Below are 26,675 nucleotides of genomic sequence, written 5' to 3'. Positions count from 1 at the left end.
ACCTGTATATTGGGATTGAATACGCTGCTTACCTTGCACCACAAAATTGTGTTTAATGACCGTTTTTATCAGGACGAGAATGGCGACAATGAAATTAAAGGAGCACAGACTCAACATCACCTAGCCAAAGAAGAAAGTACAGATGCCACCCACAAACACACGAAATGCAAACACATAATCAAAGGCAGAGGCAAAACATTCCTTTTCCCCTTCCTCTTTTCCCGGGCTTTCTCCATAAGCTGAGCTCTACCCAGACAAAGGAGAGAACTGCTGTATGTAAAATGATGATCTCCACGGGTGCTTCCCACAGACTGCCCTCAGTTTTCTGGAATCAGATGCCAGCTTAGCCAAGCCACCGTCTGCTCCTGGAGAAAGACTGCCTCAGCCTGAGTTCTCAGGAGGTCGGCAGTGTGTCCATGCTCACTTGAGCTTGTGCTGTGCTGTGCTCTTGCAGCCTCCCTCCCTTCCCCCAGCCTGGGCAAACCTTGGCAGGCTCCAGGTCGCAAGCTTGCGTCTCCCCACCGATGTGGAAATCACTGGACTCTGTGGTGGTTTAAGTGCGTTGCTGATGCTTTCATCAAAGCGTCGTGCTCCCACCTCATGCTAAGCAAAGCAGCTGGTGAGTGTTATGTAGCGCGCTGCAGATGGATTGGTGGTGGCAGGCCCAGAGCTCGCCACATCTACTTAAACAGGTGTTTGATTCTGCATTTTCCAGGTGGCCAGAAGGAACCTGATTATTCGGTAAGAGTAGAAGCCACGCGGGAGAGGAGTAGCTCCCCGGCATTGGCAAGGCAAGTAGCCAGCCACTTGGCTTTAATCCATCTGCTCACCAGACATGGTCATAAAGCCAGAACATTTCCTTCTGGGGCTTGTACCTACTTTGAATTTTAGTGGACAATAAGGGGACTCAGCTCTCAGCTCACACTCTTTTGTTAAGAGTGGTCTTTTGGCCTATGGGTAGGGGGTTGTTCACTAGGTCACCAGAACCAGGGGCCACTACAGTTCACAGTCTGGGCATCTCTGCTTCATCAGCCCAACTGCTAGGGTCAGCGTGAGAAGCTGCAGTCGCTGCACAGTGCAGTATTTCACTGGGAATGACAGACATCATCCACAGCTAGCCAGGAAATACAAAGACAAAACGAGCAAAATGGCTGCTCCTAGGAAGGTAGAAGTCAAGAAAGCATGGAAGCAAGCTTTTGCAGCGAGAAGATCCACAAGTGCGTTTTCAACATGGTCTGGAGCAGAGGAGACTGGAGCCCCTGTGTATGGGAGGTTTCCATGGAGTAAGCTCCAATGCCTACACAGTGTATAATGCCATTTCCAAGATCAACTTGAAAACCCCAAAAGACCATCATGGGAAAACCTTAAAGGAAAATACCACAATGCTTAGAGGAAAAACTACACAATTATAGAAACTAAGACCAGAAGAATCCCTGGCAAGGACTTGCCAAGAGAACACAAAGCAGAAAAAGCAAGCCAGTGCACTTCCTTTGTAGCCCGGAGCCTACAAAGCGCTGAAAAACTGCAAATAAACTGGGCACTAGAAAATGATCTATGAGGACAGCGGTGGAAACATTTCTCCAAAGTCTCCTCCAAGAGCTTAGAGTAAATTGAGTAAATTTATCATAACTTAAAAACGAGAGCAATGGGTGGGAAGGGGCCTCCTCGTTGGGCCACCTGCCCCAGAGCTGGCACTGTGGGCTCCTGCTCCTTCCCTTGGCGCCTGTGACCCAGCAGACTCCAGGGGGCAGGAAGGCAGCTGTCAGCTTTCACATGGCACTCGCTTCTGGCAAGCGAGCACATCCAGCGACAGCCAAACCCTTGTCATGGTCCAATCAGTCCCACAATGGTGGAGCCTCTGCTTACTGGTGGTGGGTCATGAGAGTGTGGGAGCTCGTCTGTCTCCTGTGTCCGACTTCCCAAATCATATTGCTTTCCCTGATGAAAGCCGGAGGAAGCCTGCAGAGGGAATTTCTTGGGCAGAGTCCCGCTATACAAATAAGTGAGTAATATCCCAAGGATCGTGAATGGGTGTCTTCCTATAATTATTTACTTAAAATTCACATCTTAAATCGTCCCAGAAGAGATCAAAAAATAATAAACACATATATACATATGCACATAGGTTTGTGTGGTTAAAACGGGGGTTTTCAACCTCAGCACTATTAAAATTTGAGGTCAAATAACTCTTCATTATGGAGGGGGGCTGTTCTGTATATTGCAAGATTCTTAGCAGCATCCCTGGCCTCTATCCACTAGGTGCCAGTAGCACCCCCCACCCCAGCTGTGACAATCAAAATGTCTCCAGACATTGCCACATGTTCCTGGGGTGTGGGGGTGGGGGAGGGAGATGTACAAAATTGCCCCCGGTTGAGAATTACTAGATTTAAATATACATATACACACACACACACAAACACGCACACACACACATGTATGTATAATCAAAAATCAAGAGAAAAGGGAAGTCTAGTGTCCTTAGAAACTGAGCATTAAATTCCGTATGAGCAGGTTCTGAATAGATGAAGCCAGGGCAAGAGCATCGCTGTAACAGTCCTGGAGTTGCTGAAACGTGTGGAGTGCAACCCAGGAGCCCAGCGCTGTGCCCAGGTTCACTGTAGTTTCATGCATGAACTCCGTTGGTCCTTATTATTATTTTATGGTGAGAAAAATAAGACTTACTGAAGTTAACTAACTTTTCTAAGAATGTACAGCTAAAAAGCAAGAAAGCCAGAATCTGACCAGTCAGGTGGCTCTTAACTGCTAGAATTGTGCTGCCAACCTGACAGCCGTGAGCCACATGTGGCCATTGAGCACTGGGGATGTGACGAGTCTGAATTGGGGTGTGCCATGAGTATAAAACATACTTTAGGTTTCAAAGACTTAGTTCAAAAAGAAGAATGCAAAAATATTTCATTAATGATTTATGTTTATAAATGTTGAAATGATATTCCTAGTATATTAGATTAAATAAAATATATTATTATAATTAATTTTATCTGTTTCTTTTTCTCTTTTAATGTAGCTGCTAAACATTTAAAAATACATATGTGGCTTGCATTAAATTTCTGTTGGACAGTGCTATGTGAGATAGTGCTGTCTCCCCTAGCATCATTTTAAAGAAAGGCTAAAAAGGAAAATAATGTATTGTGGGCCAGGAGAAAGGCATTGGTAGCAAGGAAACCAGGATCATCATTTTTGGTTGTCAAAACAAAAATAAATAAAATTAAAATCAGAGAAATATTTTTGGAAATTATCTATAAAGTTGTTAAAGGGCCAAATGAATACAAAATAAGAAGTTCCAATGTATTTCTATTCAAAGTCATATTGTCAGCACAGTTATTCTCTTCACTGACATCAAGTTGTGATTAGCTGGTCCCAGACTCGGCCCTGGGTGGACCTGCTGCTGTGCCAGCCTAAACTTCTGCTTGGATTTTTTTTAATCTTGCACAGACTTGTCATCCGGAATGCCTCTCTGGAAGCTTTCTTGCTGCCTGTTCAACCCATGGCCTCCCCTGTGCCTCCTCACCTTGCCTGGAGACACCATCCTCTATCAGATTCCTACTTCCTCTCCGAGGCCAGCCACATACTCAGGAGGCCTCATGCTGGTGGACCACGGGGCCCGAATCTATTTTGTCACCTCTCCCCAGTGTGATCATGTACTCAATCTGCAAAGTGTGTTTGAAGATATTACCAATCTCCTAGAGTCCTTGTGAGGATTAAAACATTAACCCATGCACAACCATTGGAATACTGCCTGGAGCAGGCTGAGTGCTTCATAAACTTTAGATACTGGCATTTTCAGTTGTCTTTGGATTTTAAAAGGAGCCACATCATATCCACGAAGACATCTCTGTTTCCATTTGACCCATGTCGCTGTACCCATCCTTTCTCTCAACCACTGGTGAGCTCAACTGCAGACACTGGAGCTTGGTGGCAGAGAGCAGATGGCAGGACCAGGGACTGAGCACGCAGCATAGCAGGGACTGAGCAGCAGCAAGCGGAAAGCTGCTCCTACCACATTGTTATTAGAGCTGATGAACAACTCTGATCATCGCACAGTTTAGAATTATGGGATTCAAGGCCAAAGCCAATGGATTTGTTTCAAATCAGTAAATCCCCAGAAGAGGAAGTCTCTAAAGCAGACTCCAGGAAAGCACACCCAGAAGGCACATGCAACAGGCTGCAAAGGGCTTTGTTTGAAAGGCCTGGTGGGGGCTGTCGGGTGGGGGCTGCTCTCCATTCCAGCTTGAGCCTTGCAGTATAGAACAAAAGCAGGCAGCAGGCTGGAGACACAAGGAATGGCAAAGCAACCCCCACCGAAGTCAGTAGTTGGAGATGGATGAAGGTACCCTCTGAATAACCTCACTTTGCAACTTTTATGCAAAAATTTGACAAATGACACCATTGAAAGGTAAAAGAAAGTGATTAAAACCAGCCCTTCTTGCTAAGGCAGCACTAACTATCCCAGGGCTTTTGAGTCTCCTCCAGTCCCCCCATCTAATCCCCTCATCCTCATCACTGTTTTTCAAAGTTTTCCAGAGCTTTAATATACTTTTTTTCATCTAGTCTCATTCTTCTTCTCTCTTTCTACCCCTCGTTGATATTTGAGCTTTGCTCTTTTAGATCATTTTATCCAATAGACTCTGTTCATTCAACCAACCAAAATGCTCATCAGCTTGCTATAGAAGCAGGAATTTTAGACACGTATTTGGCAATAAGAACTTTCCCCGCAAACCTTACAAAGAACCTTTCATGTTGAGAAAAACCCGGTCTCCTACTAAAAAACAGATTTTCAGACCTCAAAGGAGACATACTGAGTCAGAATTTGTCTGGAAGAGGGTGGTTTTTGGAGTGACCAGGTGAATGGTATCATCAGAAAAGCTCAGGGACACTGTTGAGCTTTCTCCTGCCACCTGCCTGGTAGGTGGTTGCTGTACAGGGTGGGGAGAGTCCAGTGCTAATCCTCTGATTGTCATGTTTTTCCCCTTACTTGTCTGAATGCTTCATCAAACTATGCTCCAGGTGGTGACCCATCAAAGGGACCAACTCCATCAAAAGCAAAATAACGGGGCCCCAGAAACTCCAACATGCTCACGTCTCACGCTAACTTAACTGGGCCAGATCAAAGGAACTGTAGCCACACAGGGCTCTGTCCCATTAGAGGCCCCAGTTGTGGTGAGAAATGTCAGAAGTCATTATTGATGTCGAGGAAATGAATTATGCTCAGAAATGGCAATCTTCAACTTGGTCTTAATCTCCTCTGCATTACTCAGAGCTATTGGGAAATATCACCCTGCCTCTAGGGAAAGATGACAGTCTCTAGTTCCTCCCACCACACTCACTGGCAGGAAAATAATTCACTAAAGCCCCGCTTCTGAGCACATCCCAACTGGCTTTCTGGAGGAAGAAAGACATGGGTACATGCTGCACGTAAGCGCCTCAAGAAAATGCACTTAGGAATCCTGGCCTAAAATAACAAATGATTTGACTCCAAATAAATGTGCCGCTTGTCAGAAATCAAGTCCCCTCCCATGAGCCCTGGGTAAGGAAATATAGACTAAACTTCATACAACTTTTTTGGGGGTCCAGTCAGTGGATCTTTGAAAACCATCACTGAACCTTGAGGACTCCTTGGACTTTCTGTTCCTTACTTTCTGCATGAGCTCGGGGGATGATTCTAAAAGAAGCCAGAGCTAGGTTGAGCATGCAATTTGTTGATACTGACTCTTAAAAATAAGCAACAAAGTAACTCCTACAAGCTCTATCTCCTTTGTCCCCAATCACTTCCATATGCTTTACATATAATGCATTAAACATTACACAGTTATTATTATATAGAAAACGCACTCCATAAGCCTAAGCAGGGAGAGGAGGAGGGCCACGTGGGCTCTCTTTCAGGGTGGTATGTCAGAGAAGATAGGACCAGCGAGGCATTAAGACCAAGGACCTCTGAGGTGGGATTTTCTACAGGTCCCCATGACTGCTGCAATCAGCAGCACCTGTGCACGACAGCATGGAGAACAACAGAAAGGTAGTATTTCTGAACCTTACGCAGCAGTCCAAAGTCGTTTAAAACAGCTGTCATTAATGCAAACTTTTACTGACTTGTAGGGGGAGGGGAGTAATATTAAGTGTTGGAGGGGCAAGAGGACCTGGAATACTGAACAACAGCAGTCGGTAGACCCAGACTCTACTCTTTGCACAAACGGACAGCTGTGACATGCATCAGAATGAGGGTCACAAATGAGTCCCCAAAGACATCCAAAGAGGAAAAGCTCAAAGGTAAAAGAACGAGCATGGTGTTACCTGTCTAGTTTATGTCCTTTTCCCCTTTCTTTTTCTTTCTTTCTTTTTTTTTTCCAAAAACTGTCCTTCAAGGGGGCTGAAAAGCAATTTTCATGCTATGGCTCTAAATATCAGTTTATCCCTCCGACAGGGTTCTGAGCATGCCCAGTAGGAATGATTTAACACTGCGCTGATGACTTGCAGCAGAAGAGCGTCATGTGAAAAGGTAGTCTGCCACAGCTAATGGGCTCTTGTTTCAAAGGGATGCTATGTGTACATTACCAGTGTATGGAGAAGGTGCAGAAAGGCCCAGGCAGCCATTAGGAATGGAGTGTTGTTGATGATGAAAAGGCACTTTGCCGGTGAGGGAATGGTGGGAGAGAGAAGGCTTATCTGTCTTTTTGATTAGAAATGCATGCTTCCTTTCATCATCTGAGCTGAAAAATTGGCTTCTGCTCTTGGTTTATGAAACCATTTTTCTTTTTCCTTTCTTCCCAGGTTTGCAAACTGCTTAATAAATTAGTTACTGTGAGGTACATGGGTGCCACAATAACCTTAGAGGCTTTTCCCAAATGCATCCTTAATATTTTATAAGTATTTAAATAGATTTATTCAATTTGAGCTGGCTGATTTATTAAAGCTGGCGTTCTGGCACAAAAAGGGGGTTCTATGCAGATTAAAGCTGATCAAAAGAAAAATTTAAGAGGCCCTCCTAATTCATACGAAGTTTTTCAGGAATTAGAGTAAAACTTTCGTATACAGCTAATTGAGCAAAAGGGTTAAAGAAACATCTGAAGCATAGATGCTTGAAATGGGAGCATCAGGTCTATGGCCACATGGTTATGCTGAAGGTTCATTTGTTTATTCATTCATTCATTCAGCCAGCATCACAGAGAGTGTCCGGAATTGTGCTAGGTATTGGTGCCTTTCTCTCATTATGTAAGGTCCAGCCTTAAAAGATAATAGGACCAAAACTTAAGTGTCAATTTAGCTCCCAAACCAGGGAAGACAACAACAAAAGTCAGATCATCTTATCTAAGATTTTATCCTGAACTGCAAATGAAAGAGTGACACCCCCTACCCCAGCCTGACAGGAAGGGCCAAGGTTTGGCTCTGAAGGGTTGTTCTTATCTCCAGTGAAAGTGAGGAAGTCCACAAACAGTTCCAGGAGGTGACGCCTACATGAGAAGGTCTGGAGAAGCCAACCAGACCAGTCATGCCCTGGGGATCCATTAGAGCCTGTGCGGGGACTACAGTGTTTCTAAAGACCACCATGAGCTGCTAATCCTTCAGGCAGAGCTTCAGAACATCAGATTCCGGATTCCAGTGGCATCAGATGCTCGGACAGAACCCCTCGCCACGTGTCTAAGCAGTCTGTGAAAAGTGGAATTCTACTCTACTGGCTAAAAAATCAGACTTGGAGATTTAGATAGGTCATGAAAGATTCAGAGAGAGTAGAATTAAAGAAAACATAGATCATCTTTTCAAAATATGTTTTTCTTATTTACTGGATTTCCACATTCATAATATTTGTCAAGTATTAAATCTGAATATTTAGACATCTAATCCTAAAGAGGATGAAATATGTTAGAAAGTACATAATGATCAATGTTACGCAACATAATAGATATTGCCCCAGTGATACTTTAGAGATTATATGAATAATTAAGGTAATTATCCATACCAAAAACTATTTTATAGAAATGCATTACAAAGAAAATATATTAGGATCTGAATGATCAGAAAGCAGCAGCCCCGTAGGCAGTCTTTCTAAGGCCTTACTTTCTCTTTTCTCCACTGCTGTTTGACTAAGAGAGCTGAAAATTATGCCATTTGTGTTAGAATCAAACGCAAATGGAATAATTGTCCCTTTTCTAATCAAAACACATTTGTGGATAGAAATACCACATGGGGCAATTTTCAGTTAATCATGGATGTTAATAAATATGACTCTAAGCTCATAAACAAACATTACTTCGCCTAATATAATATAGGAAATTATTGTTAAGCTTGATCAGACATGTAACAAAAACTGAACTTTGCAGAAAGTCAGCAAATTAACCATCTGAAAATAGAGACACGCATCAACAACAATGAAAGATTAGATTTAGCTAAAATGCTTACACAAATCAGGCATTAGCATTAGGAAATATTTAAAGTTGGCTTTGCTGAAAATGGAAAATACTAAATATTATGGGAGTATTAGCTTCTTTAAAGAACAAAGACTAGATGCTCAGTGATTAAAGATTTCAAAAACTAGAAAATCAGGTTCACTAAAATCAAAATCACCCTGAGCCTGGATTATATCAAAGCCTCAATGACTTGTGTTTTCAAATGAAATAGAAATATTTAGTACTCATTCTATTTCCATCACTCAGCTTGTAAATCAATTGGAGATTCCTTCCGTTAGCCTTCCCTAAATGTAAAATGTATATTTATTTTGGTGGCAAAATATCTAAGTGGCTATAAAAGTATTCCAATCTATAAGACCAAGGCTAGATCAGGTCTGTAGAGGCACTAAGTATAGAAAAGCTTATGGTACCACCTCCCTTTCTGCCATGCATTTAAAATAAAAATACTAATCTTAAACTACAAAACAATATGTACACTACAACTAAAATATTTTCTTTCTATTATAGATTTACTCATTTTGAAATTCTAATATGTTTCTCAAAGACAAGTTTTTCTCTTTGGCGTAAGTGGGTGGGAAAGCTTCCACTTGCTTTCAGGGTTCCCCAAGTGAAGTCTGCTGTCATTCAGAATGTCGCAGCCGTTCAGAACCGTGAAAGAAACTGCCTTGAAACGAGAGCAGTCTAAGGTAATATCAACATCTAGGCTTTAGGAAGAAGAAAAATATTTTATCTGTTAGAATGCTTTTTTAAAAACTCTCTAGGTCAACCTGCAGACATCTACATATCAATGCAACCTAGTGAAGTACAAGTGTAAGATCACAATCTAAGCATCCAGGACGCACATGCTTTTATCTGAAGAATTCCAGTAACAAAGGCAAAAATCAGCACTTCCTTTGGATTGTTTAGGTGACTGTCACTCTTCCCTACTTGTATTAAAAATGTACACCTAAGTTTAAAATAGAAAACAATTTTTGAGTAACAAGGCAGTGAGTTCAGGCTCAGAGGACTATTTTTCAATATGTGTGGAATCTTTTCATGATCTACCTTCTACTTTTTAAAAACTCCATTCAATCAACAAACATGGCCAGTAAGAGTAATAATTGTTTCTATTTACTGAACACTATGGACACATCGGGCTTTGTTTTTGTGTTGCTTTAACTCTTATAACCATTCTATACAATAGGTACTATTTTTAATCCTCATTTTTAGGTGAGAAAACTGAAGTTTAGAGAGAATAAGAAACTTATTTTGGTTAATGGCATACCTAGGATTTGAACCCAGAAAGACTGGACCTCCTGGCAAGGTTAGTGAAAGGATAGCCTTTTCAAACAGACTCCATTAGCATTCTGAATTGCTTACTTTAAAATATTCTATGCAAGTCAAGATTACAAAAAGTCCCTGCTCTACATAGTGTAATAGAAAATAATTACTTCTATTAAAAAATAGAAATTCTCTTTCAGCTTTAGGTTCACAGCTTGTTGTTCCATTTTTCCCATTATCGAGGAAATAGTGTAAAAGAAATATTTATTGTGCTGCATGTGGGTCTTTGCCTGAATCCACTTGCCCTTCTTCCTTACGGAAAGCCAGACTAAATATTTCTGAATGCGTACATGTTTAAATTTCAAATAATAATGAATAGACTGTACCTGGGTGCTCTAACCAGACTCCCACATTGTTAGCAGGTCTAGCATTCTACTGTTATAATTGCACCACTGCTCTCATAGTCTTTCTGGGTCCATCCCTGGGTTTTTCTGATATAATCAAAGTCCAAGTAAAAAGCACTGGCTGGTCTGAAAATCATTGTTGGAAGACCAAAAAGAAGGCAATGAACTTTCAGGACATAGTATCTTAAAGGAACCTATAAATGAAATAGGTCAAGGATGAGGCCCGTAAGTGGCTGGGAAAAAAAAAAATCTCAATTTAGTTTATACAACTTCAGCTTCCCTGTCTGTACAGATTCCATATAAGGAATGGTAACTTTTCAAGCCAGCAGGCCTCGACATATTTCTTGGCCTTATAATTCTCACAGTTCTAGACATTCCAAGGTAAAGGGTCATTCAAACAGAGTTGTAATTTCTTGTGTATATTTATTTCCAAAGTATCTTATGCATAGTTTCCCAATGAAATCATAGATGGAGGCGAGGGGAATGCTGGCGGGGTTATTTTTCAAGCATGCCTAGAAGAGGCGGTCAAAAAGCACTGCTCCAGGCTTATCAAGCCAACGTGCCAGATGAGAGCTGGACTGCCACAGCACGAGCTCACACCACTGCAGCTCAGCTCCAGCATTCGTCTCGGAGATGATGTCAGAAGAGAAGAGGGAGGAAAGACAGTCATGATATTTCAAGGCTAAACTTCCCTATGGTCACCAAGAGAATGACATGCATAACACACAAGCCAGGTTGGTAGGGCAGTGTGATAGAGCCCGATGAGGACATGCTGAGAGGCAGCCGTCAGCATCGAGGGGTCTCCCCCTAATCCCAGCCACTCACCAGCAGAGTGGCTTTGAGCGCACAACTTCACTCCTTCACACTTTGATCACCTTGTCTGTGAAATGAATTGGACAGACCAAGATGGCGGCACATGCTCTTTGGATCTGATAGCAAATCAGATTTTTAATATTTGTTTTACTGTCCTCACAGAGTCAACAAATATTGTATTTAGTTTTACGTCTGTAGGTGAAAATTAGAAAGGCAGGACATTTAATAAAATGAGGACAGTTTAAAAAAAGACGAGGGCTGATAGTTACTAACTCTGAGATAATGACGATAGTTTAACCAAAAGCATTCTTTAACTTTATTCAAAATATTGAATTATCCAAGAAAAAATAGTTTGCCCTTACATTCATTCAACAAATATTTACTGTTATGTATTTATTCATTCAGCCTCTATTGAACAAACACACTTCTAGGCACTTGGGATACATCTGTGAATAAAGTGGACTTTATATTTTCATGAGGGGAAAACTCAATAAATAATAAAGGTAATAAGTAGGAAATTTTTCACTAAGTTAGAACATGTTAAATGCTAAGAAAGAGAGAAGGCTGAGTAGGCTGAGGGGATCGGCAATTTGGGAGCTGGAGTTGGGGGCTGGGGTAGGTTCCCCCTTAAATAAAGTGATCAGGGTAGACCTCATTGAGAAGGTGACTGACATTTCAGCAAAGACTTCTAGGGGTGAGGGAGGGAGCTATGCAGATATCTGGGGAGAAGCAGTCCTGGTGCACAAGGAACAGCAGATAACTGTAAGAACTGTGGCTCGTTGATCCAAGGAACATGAGAAGCCATCACAGGGATTTGCCCAGAAAAGAGTCATAAACTGATTGTTTCTAAATTCAGAAATTGTACTAAAATCCATAAAAATTTCCTTTATGTGTTTATTAATATGTTCATTGTGTTTGCTAAATGAACTCCCAGCTAATTGGATATCATAGCTTTGTTGCTATGTATGCATATGTACCCAATGTTATAGCTATAATATATTCACATTATAGCTATGTGTTAAATAAATTTAACTTCATACTTAAAATAAATATGTATGTAAGCACGGTATCCTATTCTTATTAAAGTGACCAAACTATCATCAGACACTGAGTGTTGGTTTTCTAACTGGGAGAACAGAAAAGTGTTGCTCTATCTAAATGTATTCACCTATTAACCATAAAGCCTAATTCAAGCATTTGCAGAATTCTTAAACTTTATTAAAAATACTGAATAATCCAAGAAAAAAATAGACTATCCTTCAGTAACCTGGACTCTACCAACATTTATTAAGTGTCAACTTCTGGGCCAGAAAAGGTGCTGGGCACAATTGGGAATGAAGGGTACCAAGAGGAGAAGGATATAAAGCACACAGTTTGGTCACTTAACGACCAACCTCAGGCTTCTCATCTGAAAAACACAAGAGAATATCTTCTATTGCTCAAAGTTTCCATGGGGATTAAGTGAGATAATGTATCAGATACCTAGAACAGTGTCAGGCACACATGTTGTAGTCACTTTACAAATACTTCTAATCTCTCACCTAAATCAAAGTAAGAAGATGATGTTATTTTAAAATTAAGTAAGATGAAGCCAAGGAGGGATACTTAGTTTGCCAATGGAGAAGTTAAGTCCCACCCATGTACTATCAGCAGAACAAGGTTTAAAAATAAGTTCAAAATAGGTCTGGAGAATTTGGAACCTTTGTGCAGCCAGAACTTGAAGCCAATCAAAGTGCATTCAGGGTGCAGGACTTTAGGTGAAATTCCCAACAAGAAACCCTAGTATGTCTCCCAATGGGTAAGTATTGTACAATACTCACTAAAATCTACATGTGGCAAATAAAAGACAATATAGACAATGATGTAAAAAGATCTTGGCTCTTGGATGATGTTTCCAAGAAACTATTCTTAATTCTATGAGACAAAAACTGCAGAGAATTTAACCTGGAGTTGGAAAGCTTGGGTTCAGCCACTTTGTTCTGCTGTGACTTTGATCAATTTACTTAACCTGCTGAAGATTAAGTACCAGTGCCTGGCATGTACAGAAAAATGCTTAGGAATGACAATAGCTGTTGCTCATTGCTTTGTACCAGGAACTCCTCTAAGAACTTTATTTTGTCTGATCTCACTTAATATCCAAAGTCCCTGCAAGGAAGGACCTGTTATCTCCCCACTTTACAGAAAAAACTGAGGCACGAAAAGGTTAAGTGATTTGCCCACAATCACAGAGCAATAGCTCTAGAACCAAACTCTTAATTACTAATTTAACTAATTAATTATTTAACTACTTCTTTGCCTTCTCTTCTTCTTCTCCTTTTACTCTTTCTTCTCCCTCCCTTCCTTCCTTTCTTCTCTCTTTTTTACTTCTTTTCCCTTCTCCCACTTCCCTCCTTCTCTTTCTTCTTCTTTTAGTAAAACCTGATGTAGGGGCTGGGGGGCATGGTAAGTTTGAGACTAGGCTGTAGGACCTGAGATAGCCGCTGGCAAAGCTGTGCACTAAGAAAATGTTTCCTCGACTGTCTCACTCTCTTCCTTGGCTCCAAATGCTCTTACACATCCCCTCCCCGCATCCCCCGCATTTCCTATCAGCAGTGACTTGCTCTCATCTCTGCAGAGTGTGAATTATGTCTACCTGAGATTCTCTCTGAAGCCAAAGCATTAAATAGATGGGATTTGCGATGGAGAACAATCTAGCCCAGACTGAGGTTCAGAGGATTCCCAAAGTTGTATCATGTAAAGTAGCTGCTGCCACCTGCTAGTAAGGTCAGCCCAGAGCATGGAGGGTGGGTGATGAAAGCAACGGTACACCAGTTGCCCTGCACTTCCAAAGCTGGACCCATGGCCATTCACACATCTAACCTTGAAATGCAGGATCAGGTGCCATGTTACCAGCTCAGCCATAATGCAGTCCACTTTCTCCGTGTGTCTGGCGGCTCTGCCCACAGCCTCCACCCTCCAACCTCACACCCTCATGTTGCTGCAGGATCCAATATAAGAATGCTGTCTTAGAGGGATCTACAACAGGGCCGATTTGCCTAAAAGCAAGGATCCAGTGGAGCCTGAAGGCAACATAGCTATAATACCCAATTAGCTGGGAGTTCATTTAGCAAACACAATTCCCTTTATTTGATGTACTTCCAGTGTTGCTTATGAGCTATATTCTACTTAGGAGTATGAACTTGCCTATTATTTGCCTTGCATTATGAATCATTTATCTAGTCAATCTAATATTCTTCCCTTATGCATCTTAATACCTCAATTAACTATTATGAGTCATTTGTTATTTGTATACCAGAAAACTGCTTTTCAAGTTATTACTTATTGGTCATAATCAATTAGGGAAGTTTTTAGACTATGGCTGTCTTATATAAATACACTGGCAAAGTTCAGCCCCTATGATTTCTGACAATTAAATTGTTCTGTCACTTGGGGACTCTCATTAATCTCCACTTGTCATCCTTGTTTATGCAGGTTATAATGGGCTATGTGTATAAGTGAAATGAGATGTTAAAAGGCTTTGGCTTCTTAACTCTTCAATGGAAGTAAAATCAAAATACTTTCTTTAAGTGGTGGCTTTGAAGTGTACACTATGAAGGAATTGCATTCTGGACAGTGGCCTATCAATTCCACCATAACCCATGATAATCTTTCTATACATTTGCAATTAAGAAACTAGAAAAATATGAACTGGCTCCTGGCCCCATGGATTCTTAATATTTGCATGTCCAGAGAAGGAAATCTCAGAGCAGAAAATCAAATTATGTTGCTTGCTGTCTTTGCTGGTCAACTTTGAAAGCTCTGGATGTAACTCTTATGTATGTGGGTAGAAGAAAAGCAGCACCACAGTGGTCAGAAAGGTCCTGGGGAAAAATTTAGACGTTAAGTGCCATCGACGAGGATTTGATCAATGGCAGGGATTTAGATGCAAGGAGTTCTTAAAAGGAGTACTACAGGATTAGGATTAAGATGTAATTTATTAGCATCATTATTTATGATGTGAAATATGCAAACAGTGCTTTAATTAAATTCAGGTGTCTCTACCTTTGGCAAAACCTCTGATGATAATTAAATCATACCAAATAGCCCAAGTCAACAGATTAGAAATCTGAACAGAAATCTAAAAGCCTTAATAAAGTCATAAATCACTGCAAAGGAATTGGTAGATATTATTATTACATTGACAGCAAGTCTGAAAAGAATGCAAGAATGTGCAATAATAGAGCTGATGAAAAATGATCTGAAATAGAGCTACAAGGAACAAGGGGTGCCATATACCCAGGTGACACTGCTGATCAGAAATTGGTTTGAGAAATAGCAATGGTCAAAAATAAAAAGTTTTTTTAATTTTTTTAAAAAAAGGAGTCCAGATTCACCACTCTGACTTCCCAAGAAAATTCAGGTGAGTTAAATCACCCTGTGGCTTGCTCAGTTGAGGAGGACTGGGGGACAAGTTCGTTCTTTAGGAAAAGCTTGAGTAACTTTGAGTCTTCTGAATAGCACAAATATCTTGGGATGGCTCCTGAAAAGCAGAGAAATCACTGCCGACAAGGGCTTTCCTGTAAGGGTTGGAGTAGAACTGTTAGTTATCATCAGACATCCTTTCTCAGGATTCTGTGATTCTATTTTTATTATTCTGCTCTTTTCTATACACGATACCACCAAGGCCTTTCCTGTGTGAACACAGCTAACACTGACTGGATGCTTGTTACAGGCCAAGCACTGTACTACGTTCTTACTTACCTGCACAACAGGACTAGAAAGTCGGCATTATAATCATCCTCATTTTATACTGAAACTTTAGAGAGTTTCAGTAACTTGCTCAAGGTTAAGGCAATGATGTGAACTCAATCTTTCTACCTCTAGACCCCAATTTGAACCACTGCACTGGCTTGCCTCCTTCTTCTTGCCTGAGTGACCCTCATTCCCAATGTCAGACCATCTCCTCCCTCACTTCTGGTAAATCTAAGAGACTTTAGGGCATCTAGGTGGTCTATGGTGCAAACTCCCTGATAATAAGAACCGAATCTTGTTTACTTTTCAATCCCACTCTGTGCCTAACACAGAGTAGGTACCGATAATACTGCAGTAAGACAGTGAATGAAGTCGGCAAAAGGAAGGAATTGCTGATCTCAGTGACTTGGTATTACCAGCCCAATGTTCAGGCTATAGGACAGAGAAGTGCTAATGGAATGCCAGCTGAGAGACATGATTGCTTGCCCAGCTCTATTGCTGGTTGACTCTGGGTTGCTGAGAATATAATTTAGTTTATCTCAGCCTTTTTTCCCTCGACTATAAAATGAGGAGTTGGCCCAAGTGATCACTCTGATTGATACCTTGCAGGTCCCACATTCTCCGATTTTATGCTCATGTCTAAGGTATTTCTTCCTAGTCCACCAGTGACCATGATAAGCCTGTCCTGTCCTAAAATCCCTACCATGTGCCAAGCACTTTGTACACATTACCATCCTGTGATCCTCATAACAACCCTTTGGGACTAGTACTATCACTCTCATTTGGTAGAGAAGGTGAAACTCAGCACATTTACAGCTCAAGATCATGTGGTCAGTAAGTGTCAGTAAGGCAGATCCTGCTCTCATCCATTTCAAAATTTACAAGTCTACTAGAGCTTGAGAACTGCTGAAACTCCAGTTAAATGGCTTCTTAGAAAGCACAAACTACTATTCCGTGACCCTGAAAGGTTTCCAATGCGATTTCCTCAATCAACAGGGCCCTGGGATTTGAGAAAATGAAGCCATCCTTGAGATGTGATTTTTGGAAGTGGCCATGTTCAGTCACAATTGCATCTCTAACTCTGGGCAAGCATCTCGCTAAAGCACCAGATCACTGCAAACCTGTCAACACTTGGCTGTCTCCACCATCTCCCCCAAGACCAGGCCCCTGGAGCATTTGCTGTCTGTACCATTTGGTTGTCACTTAATCACACTCTCTCTCATCTAGCCTGTTGCTTCATGTGCTTAGTCTTGCCTTGCCAACACAAACACACGTTTCTTAAGGACAGAAACTGAGCTTTATATTCCCTTCCAGCCTTCCAGTATCTATAACAGAGTTGGACCCATTAAATGACCCTCCCTTTCATTCAACCTGTTCAGCACATTTTCAGCAGAGGATCAATCAATGTGCTCTTTCTCTCCTTCAGTATTACTGCCCTGTAAGTATTAGCAACCCCACAGTTCAGTTGTTACTCGACTGGAAACCACCCAGAAGGGTCTTCAGTACCACATCATGCTGTTGAGTCGGGCATTTGACTGCCAAAAATAACATGATGCTGAGGCAGAGAATGTGAGATGCCTTCTAGAAAGAGCTTTGATTCTAATAGAGCTCTCCAGGTGATATTTCCCTATTGGCTCAGAGCAAGCTTAAAATCAGGCCTAAGAGAGACAAGATGATAGAATCACTGACATCCTGGGGGAATCCTGCCACCTTCCTTCCTTCCAGATATGCCCATACCTGCCCCATTCCTATCACAGCTGAGAGTACTGATTTAAGTTTCTGCTTACTCTACAATATGGATGACATGACTGCCATACTTCTGATTTAAGAAATTATGCACAGCAAAAAAATCCTTCACAACACTTAAGATTGAAGGACTCAAATTTTTAAATATGTATTATCCTAAAAGCAACTCTCTGCCTGTAGAGCAAATGGAGCTTGGGTAAAAGCTCTTGAAATCCCTTTGAGGACCTGTGGACTTCACAAAGCAAGAGCAAAAGGGCTTAATCACTGGCCCTGAAACTCATCCATCTTTGCACGTATTATGCTACAGGCTGGTATGCTGCACCCCTCTGGGCATACGCCGCAATATGACAATAGAGAATCGAGTTGCTTCGGGCAAAGTTGTTTGGTTTCAACAAATAAATACAGGGATATGTTCAGGACACATCCTAGAGTGTTAGAAATTTTTTCCCACCCAGATCTGGAAGGTTGAAGTGAAAAATATTAAGATCCATCACATGTCATAAGATCCTTTGCATTTTCATTCACCAAAGAAATAGGTCCCAATTGAAGACATAAAGATAATAGGAGACCCAAGGATACCCGGCAATAATAGTTACTATGTGGCAAGTACACAGTACGTGCTAAGCTCCTTTATTTGTTTTGTTTTTTTATTTAATCTTCAAAAAATCCCATGAAGTATCCCCATTTTGTGCATGAGGATAATAAGTTTCAGATAGGTCTAATAACAAATGTTATTAGGTGGTAGAAACTGGATTCCAATCCAGAGCCTTCCTACTCCAAGTCCAGGCTATTAGCTCCAAAGATGAATTTATGTGTCCATCCCAGCAAATCACTGAACATTCAGAACTGGTCTTAGAGTTTGGTTCCCATGATTAACAAAGTTAGAGAAATTAGGGACAATTGCTAACTTGCCTGGATACCTGCATTCGGGCTCCGCTGAGTGGGTACGCTAGGTCCTTCAGGTTTGCCTCAATATTACAAGGCCAGTGTCAATGGGGAGGGTAGAAGTGCTGACTTTGAACATGTTCTTTGAAAGTGCTGTTATGTGAAAAAGCTTTACAGTGTCAGAGCTGAGCAAAAATCCAGCTGTGAACAGCAAGCACTCTAAACCGTGTTGATAGAGTCTGGGCTGTCTAGCTCAAGGCTATGAGGGCCCCAGAAATGCTTGAAGAGGTGACAAATGCTGGAGACTTCCCTTGACCCTCCCCACCAGCTGCTGCTGCTCACAGCAGAAGCTGCAGAGACTCCCTGCAGCTGAAAGCCAACCCACCACACCCTCAGCCTTACGCCTTTGTCAGGAGCCTTATTCCATCACCACCACCAATCATGAGGGGTGCAAAGCGACTGCCCCAAGGACAGTGGTGCCCCTGGGAGCTGCAGAAAAGAGCCTAGACACTGGGCCACAAGGACGACCTAGCCCCACTGGTGGTATCAGAGGGGCCAAAGCAGAGAAATTCTTCCTTGATCTCTCCCCAGCTCCTCTACCCCGGGCAGTGGGTAGAAGTTGAAGGTCCCCAAGGGATAATGACATCAGTAAGATGTGATGGAATCAGCAGAGGCTTCGCTTTGGAGTCAAAAGTACTTAGATTCAAATCCTAATTCTTCAGTGTACTAGCTATGCAATCTTCATGAGTTAAATAAGCCCTGCAAATCTCTCTTTCTTCACCTTTAAAGAGAATAATAGTAATTTCCATTCAAAGTTATGGGAAAAATTAAATGAGATACTTTATAGATTGAGATGCATGGTGGATTTCCAAAATTATTAATTTTCTTCTCTCCTTCCATACATTCACAGAGTGGTTAAAATAGCAATTTTCTGCTAAGAAATCTCACGGAGTTAAAAGTCCAGAAATGCCAAGAGAAAAAGTAAGTCAACTAAGAGACCTGAAAGTGTAATGCAGATTGCCAGTGGAGATGTCACCAGGGAAAGTGAGTGGCTTACATAAGGAAATGTGCTAAAGTGCTCAGAAATGCCCTTTCCAGTTTTGACTATTTTGGATTCCTACGATGATTTAAGCATATGTGGGCAACGTAATGAACACAGTGAGGACTTCCAACGCCAGCATCTTTTGAATCAGTATTTTAATCCAACTTGAAAACTGCATTCAACAATGTCAGGTGCAGAAGCTTGTATGTAAATTAAAAATGTTTGGAAGCTAGTGACCTCACCTTTACCTATGCAGACACACTTCTCTTTCAAGTCCAAGCCCCACTACGCTTTATCAGCATCTTTGTTGCAGGTGGCAGAAAACCCAACTTAAACTAGTGTAAGCTGAAAGATATATAGTTCAGACAGCTGAGGAGTCTAGTTTAGCTTCAGTTCCAGATGAAGTAGACCTCACATGATGACAGTAGGACAGCTCTTGGCTGGCCTTCTTTGTGTGGGCTACATTTGAAGATCTACATCATGGCCCACAGTAGCTTCAGGCTCCCCTTGTCACAAAAACCCAGTCCAACAAAAGAGAGAAACTGCCTTTTGGATGGCACAAAAAGAACACTTGTAGCCCAGGTTAGGGAGTTATGATTATTAGTGAACCTAGCTTTGGTTAGGCAGGCGGACTGGGAGCATTAGCTTGGCTTGAGGCATGTGATTCCCCTGGGAATAAAGACAGTGCCATAGTTGGTATGTGGGCTGAGAGTGAAAAGGTATGATAACCCCAAAGCAAGTTGGAGTACTGTTGACACAAAAGTAGTGTGGATACCACTCAGCAAAAATCAACCAATGTCCTCTATTCCCCTCTAGCCCCCGAGAACAAAGACTTTTTTGTCTCTAAACTTTACTAATTTCTTTACGCCATTCATTTGATGCTTATCACATGCAACCTTATATTTCAGGTTGTTGATTAGCACCTCAAGGGCAGAAGCTATTTTAAATCTTTGTCTCCCGTCAACATTGTCTTTCACAGTGCTTTGCCCATAGTGAGTAAATTAAGGGAATTTAATAGAAATTAATGAATTTAACACACACAACATTGAAAATGAGTAATTGAAGTCAAAAGTTGAAATAGTTGACCTGGGGAAGAGATTAAGAGGAAACAATGTTAAAATTATATGGTTTGGGGCAGGGGAGTAGAAGAAAAGGAAATCGGAAGACCTTTATTCAAAAATTAGTGTCAGAAATCCCCAACTTCCTTAAGGAATTTATTAAAGAGATTGAGAGGACACATTGTTCATATGCACCCAAAACCCCCTGTGGAAAACAAGACCGAACTCTTCTAGTCAAACCACCAAGATAAATAACTAAAGAAAAATGTCACAAAAGGTGAAGGAGGCGGGTGAATTAATTGGGGTATAGAGGATGGGGGCGGGGGGAAGGGCTCCAAACAAAGGAAAATGGTTTTCCACTAATCTACCAAGAGCTTGGGAGAAAAAGGAGAAGTTCAGATAGAGAAAATTACTATCAAAATTACCCCAAACTTCTGTCTGCTGAATTAGATCTGGTCACCATCAAATCCTATCTGGAGGAAGTCTTCATAGCTATGTAAGACAGAAAAGTTGATTAACTCTCTTAAATACAATCTCATTCTTTTTTAATTAACCTCCAGGTCTATCAGGGCATGGAGTGTAGATTGCTTCTATTTTATTAAGAATTATCACTTTTACCTTGTCAGGATTGCAACAGCACACAAACAGGTATAAGAAGTTCATTACGGCCCCATTGTTGAGAAAGATATTTCAACTGAGAATTGCCCTTTAAGAGAAAAAGCAAAATGAGATTTTGGGTCAGGGGAACATTTGACGACATAGAACGGGAGGCAGCAAACTATGGCAAGGGGGCCAAGTTCAGCCTGGTGTCTGTTTTCGTAAAGTTTCATTGGCGCGCAGCCATACTCATTCATGTACGATTGTCTAATGGCAGCTTCCAGTGCCCACAGGGCAGAGTTGAGTAGTTTTGATAGGAATTGTATTGTCCACAAAGCTTAAAATATTTAGCATGGATTAGAGGCCCTTACTGAATAAGTCTGCCAACTTTGGCATAGAAGAAAGCATCCCAGGCATGTTAATCAGGTGTGTCAATGGCAAGATGGTGGTGCGGGGTTTGTCATCATCGGTAAGGACCCGCAGCCTGCAAGTAGAGAAGCGAAGGAGAGAGAAAGAAAGAAACGGAGTAGGAACCCAGAGGAGCCACGATAAGGGAGAGCAGAGCTGTGTGTCAGCCGCTGTAGAGAAAGAGAGACAGAGGGAGAGAGAGAGAGAAAGAGGGAGAGAGAAGAGCAATTAGTAGAAAGCGTCCAGGGCCTTTGTCTGCCTCAAAGTGTTTCTTTCCCCTGCTGCTGCTGCACATTTGAATGTTTTATTTCTTCGACCCTCTGAGCATTACCAAACAGTTATTATCTGAGCTTCTAACAAACAATTATTCCAGCTCCTAATTTATATTTCAATCATTTTAACTACTGATCTTATGATCACATCCAGGCTCTGATCACATTAGTGTCTATTAACTATGCAGCAACCAATAAAATCTGCATGAGAGACTTAGTCCATATATACTCCCTTAGCACAATTTATTAAGATAATGTAGACTATTAACTTTTAAACTAAATGTAATATATATATTTAATATAAAAATTCTCATTACTGTGATTAATAAAATTTTTAGTGTAAGCTGATATTTAGTTAGAGAAAATGAACAAGTTAAGCCAACTGAAGTATTTCAGTTACATTAATTTAATTAAATATGACTTTTACATTATGTAGGATCACACACATAGCACAGATAATTCTAACATATTTAAGGAATCAAGAAGTAGAAGTTACAATTAAATCACCAATGGTCTTTCTAGACAAAGCAGGCTAACTTTCCCCACTGAAGCCCTCTCACTTTACTAGATGGGCTCTCAGGAATTACACATGTTGAAAAGTAATAGAGTAATGCTGCTAGGTTTTCCTCATTCAAAAAGTCTCATTGTTCAGGGTTTTTCCTTTTGAACTGCACCAGGCAGTATGTGCGTGCGTGTGTGTGTGTGTGTGTGTGTGTGTGTTTGTGTGTGAGTGTGTGTTCAGAGAAGAGAGGGGGCAGGGGAAAGAGAGAGAGAAACAGATACAGAGAAAGAGAGAACAAATCTCATATTGGTTCTTTGTATTGTCTTCATTTATATAGAAACATTTCTCAGAATGATTTCAGGAGGTGTATTCTGGTCAAATCCTACTTCTTCCTTCTGGCTCTTCCATGGAAATCTGGGCTGACATATCTGCCCTAACATACCTTCCTAACTGCGTGACCTCTGGCAAATAACTACTCGAGCCTGGTTTCTCCATCAGTAAAATGGGAATAGGCAGGGGGCAATGCGAGGAGTAAGCGAGATGAGTGGGAAAAGTCCAGCCCTTCAGAGCTGGTGCCTTTGCTGCTGTCTCTGAAAACGTGGTGATTTACTACTTCTTCTCTTCAAGCATCGTCACGTTGCCAGTGTGGCTGAATTATGTTCCCCACTTCAGAAGTCCTCCCCAGTCTGCCATGGCCACGAAACCATCTTGTCGCTCTTTTCTTCTGTGCTAGTGGCATTTTGCTGACATCAAAATTGTGCTGACCATTCATGACTAAGAAGGTCAGAGGGGGTCTGAAGATCTGTGTTTGATTCTCAGCTTACTGGCTGCACATCCTTGGGTAAGTTCGTGGTCTCTTTAAGGCTTGGGTTCCATCCCTACCAAAGAGGATGACCAATAATTATACTTACACATAGGGTATTGTGAATACTAAATGATTACTGCAGATAAAGTGCTATGAAGAGTGTCTAACTCCTAGTAAAAGCTTGATAACAGTATTATCAATAACAAAGGATATTAGTAACTTGTAGAACTGCTCGTCTAGGAGCAGGATCATGCGTTGTTGGTGAGTTCTGGACTTGGCGAGACCCCAAAACATGTCTGCAACTTGCAGAGCAAAGGGCACTGTGAAGACTCAGTTTTTTAGGGCCAGGTGTCGTGGCTCACACCTCTAATTCTAGCACTGTGGGAGACCAGGGAGGAAGGGTCACTTGAGGTCAGAAGTTTGAGACCAGCCTCAGCAAGGGCGAGACCCTGACTCTACTAAAAAAAAAGAAAAAAGAAAAAGATCTTTGTTCTAAAAATAAGACTCAGTTTTCTAGAAGGAGAAGAGAGAGGGCATTTTGTATATGATCCTGCTTCCCCCAGTGAGCCAGAGAATGGGGGGCAGTAGGAGACTGTAACTCCATTTTCATTTTTTGGCATTAAATTATAGAAAGAGAAAAATCTACTAAATCAACAAGTCATATCAAGGAAAATAATTGATGTCCCTTCCTTAGGTTTATTTTTAAAGGGTCTGCTTGGGAATGACTGAAGCTGCAAGGATAGCCAGAAATACAGCCACTTTCAGAGGGCCAGATAGAAGTGAAAAGAAGAAAATTTACCCCTAAAATCTCCCACTCTCTGAAATTCCCCAAGAACCCTGCTATTTGACAATCCGGTTTCATACCCCAAAGCAAGGTGCTTCTGCCTACCCTGCTAAGAAGGGACAAGGATGAGCTGGAAACAATACGCTGACTTTTGGGCCTTAAGATCAGCACTAATTATTGTAATTCTTAAACCAGGAGGAAAACCAGAACCCAGCCTGAATTATCACCCCATCTCCTTAATAAATGTGGACAGGGGAATCTCAGCAAAGGTACTGGCTAATAGGCTGGAACAGATATTCCCACACCAAATCCATCCCAATCAGGCAGATTTATTTGGAAAAGACAGTCAGGCAATAATGAGAAGCAATTGTTAAACGTGGTACAGTGAACTTCTGGAGACAGGGAAGAGCCGCGCTGCCATCTCACATCCCTCTCCGAAGGGCCTTTGATCACCTGGCCGCTCTGCCCCTCCCCTTCACTCAGCCATAATTTGGACTGAAGCAGCATTGTTCAGGTGAAGCTCCCAGGACTAGACAGTCCTCCCCTCCCCTTTCTGTGACAAACTAATAGGACTTGTGTTAATAGGACTTGTGTCATCACCTTCGTCAATTTCCCTTGCCCCATGACCCTTATTTTATTTCAAAGTTCTATTAGAAACCTCTAGAAAAGGCTTACTTCCTCTGCCAATAAACCTGCTGATTCTAGGAATCTGTCCTCTGTTTGCAACTTGGTTACAAGGTGCTATTTAGCAGCCAGTGGCACAGGCTCTGGCGTCAGACCCCTGATGTAAACTCTGGATCCAATATATGTTAGCTGGGCGATATGATTTAAACTTTGTGTCTTCAGGGTCCTCACCTGTGAAATGGGGATAATGTAATACAAGCTTCACTGGGGGGTTGCACGGGTCAGATGAGTTCACACAAGTTAAGGGCAAGTTAATTTAGTGCCTTACACATACTGAGTACTCAATAAATTTTAGCAATCATGGTCACCATCACCATTATCATTTCTAGAGAACTATGTCTTGCATCTGAGACCTCCTAATTCCAATTTCACAACAAATTGCGGTTTCATTTTAAGAAATCACATAATTTTAAGATATCACTCTTTTCTTCATTTTATTTCCTGAATTCCATATTTATAAATAAATATTAGGTAAAACCTAGCTATTTGTGATTTTTTTTACAACTTGTTTTCACCTGTTCAATCTTGTCTTTCAAAATCTCTTCAATTTCTCTTTATCTTTCATCTGGGGCATTCTTGAGTTATCCCCTAACAAAGCTTTATTACGAAACCTTAAGTTGTATTTATTTCATGTCCAATTATTATATTTTTTTCTTCTCATTTTTTTAAGAGACAGGGCCTTGCCCTGTCACCCAGGCAGGAGTGCAGTAGCATGATCACAGCTCACTGCAGCCTCGAACCCCTGAGCTCAAAGTGATCCTCCTAACTCAGACTCCCCAGTAGCTGGGACCATAGGCACACATCCTCTTGCATGGCTAATTTTTTCTATTTTTTGTCACCTGGGTGCTTTGTCACCCAGGCTGGTCTTGAATTCCTGGGCTCAAGCGATCCTCCTGCCTCAGCCTCCCAAAGTGCTGGGATTATAAGGGTGAGCCACTAGGCCTGGCCTGCTTTAGCTGTTTTTTATATAATCATGTCTATATCTCTGTTATTTAACTTCAGGTTAATGTGTCAGTTTTTCTGCATTTACTCTTCCTCCTGTCAATACTTCCTTTAAGTATATCCTCACTTTCAGGTATGGAATCTGTGCCTCAGATTCCTGTAAATTGCTTCTACTTCTAAAGTTAAGTGCCCTCTTTCCGTTTAAAAATATATATATTTCACTGATTTCCTAACAGGAAAGAATTGTTGATGGCCCTTCTAGTTATATGCTTTATATACTTCCACTTTTATTTTTTCTTTTCCTAAAGAGAAAAACAAATTTTCTTTTGCCTTCCAAAAATCCCTTGACTTTTTTTAAATGTGCTACAATTTAAAATACTGTATGTGTTGAAAGTAATTACTATAATAGCACCTTGCAGAATAACAAGGTGCTTAAAAGGTTTCATATAGTTTTTCAATGAACTGTACTGAGTCTACAATAAGTTCAAGGGTTTCTTCATGGAGTTTGGTGACATTTAAGTTAGATCTGGAAGCATCCAGTGAAGATGAGAAATGCATTCACGACAGAGGCTAAATGACCTTGGGCCCAGAGACAAGAATGTTCAAGAGGCCTTTGGCAAGTCAGAAGTTAGGAGTATAGCTAGGTGTGTCGAGCTTATAGGATGAAGATTCTTTAAGGCAAGCCAGTTTTGCTCTGTTTTGTTTTATGGTATATATTTAAGGTGTACAACAGGATGTTTTGATACTTACATATAGTGGGTGTATATACTTACACATAGTGGTTCCCACAGCCAAGCAAATTAACATATCCATCATCTCGCATCTCTCAGGTAAGTCTGAAAAGCTGGCCGAGGAGATCATGAAAAGCCTTGAGAGCCATGCCAAGGAATTTTGTTTTCATCTCAGTATGAAACATCCCAATATGGAACAGCAAAGAGTCATAATCAGAGCAGTGATCTGGGAAGATTAATCTGGATTAATAAGGGGAAAGACAGGAGTAAGAGAAGAGATCCATTAGGAAGCTTCTGAAATGGATTAGGCAAGAAGTAAGAGAGGTTTAAATGTGGGTGGTGTCAGCTGAAAAGCAAAAGGCATCTCTTGGGGGTGAAATTAAAGGGACTTGGCAATTAATTGGATATGGTATTCCAAGTCAAAGATGCTGAAGACAGTTCTGGGTCATCAAGACGTGAATGAGGGTGGAGCCTGGGGCAAAGAGAAAGAAAACGCATTCTACTAAGTGAGGTATCCCAAGAATGGAAAGACAAGCACCACATGTACTCACCATCAAACTGGTATTAACTGATCAACACATAAATGCACAT

Source organism: Propithecus coquereli, unplaced genomic scaffold (assembly GCF_000956105.1).
Source record: "Propithecus coquereli isolate 6110/MARCELLA unplaced genomic scaffold, Pcoq_1.0 Scaffold138, whole genome shotgun sequence".
NCBI classification, from domain to species: domain Eukaryota; kingdom Metazoa; phylum Chordata; class Mammalia; order Primates; family Indriidae; genus Propithecus; species Propithecus coquereli.
The sequence above is the reverse complement of the archived record's forward strand: the minus strand, read 5'-3'. Positions refer to the sequence as shown.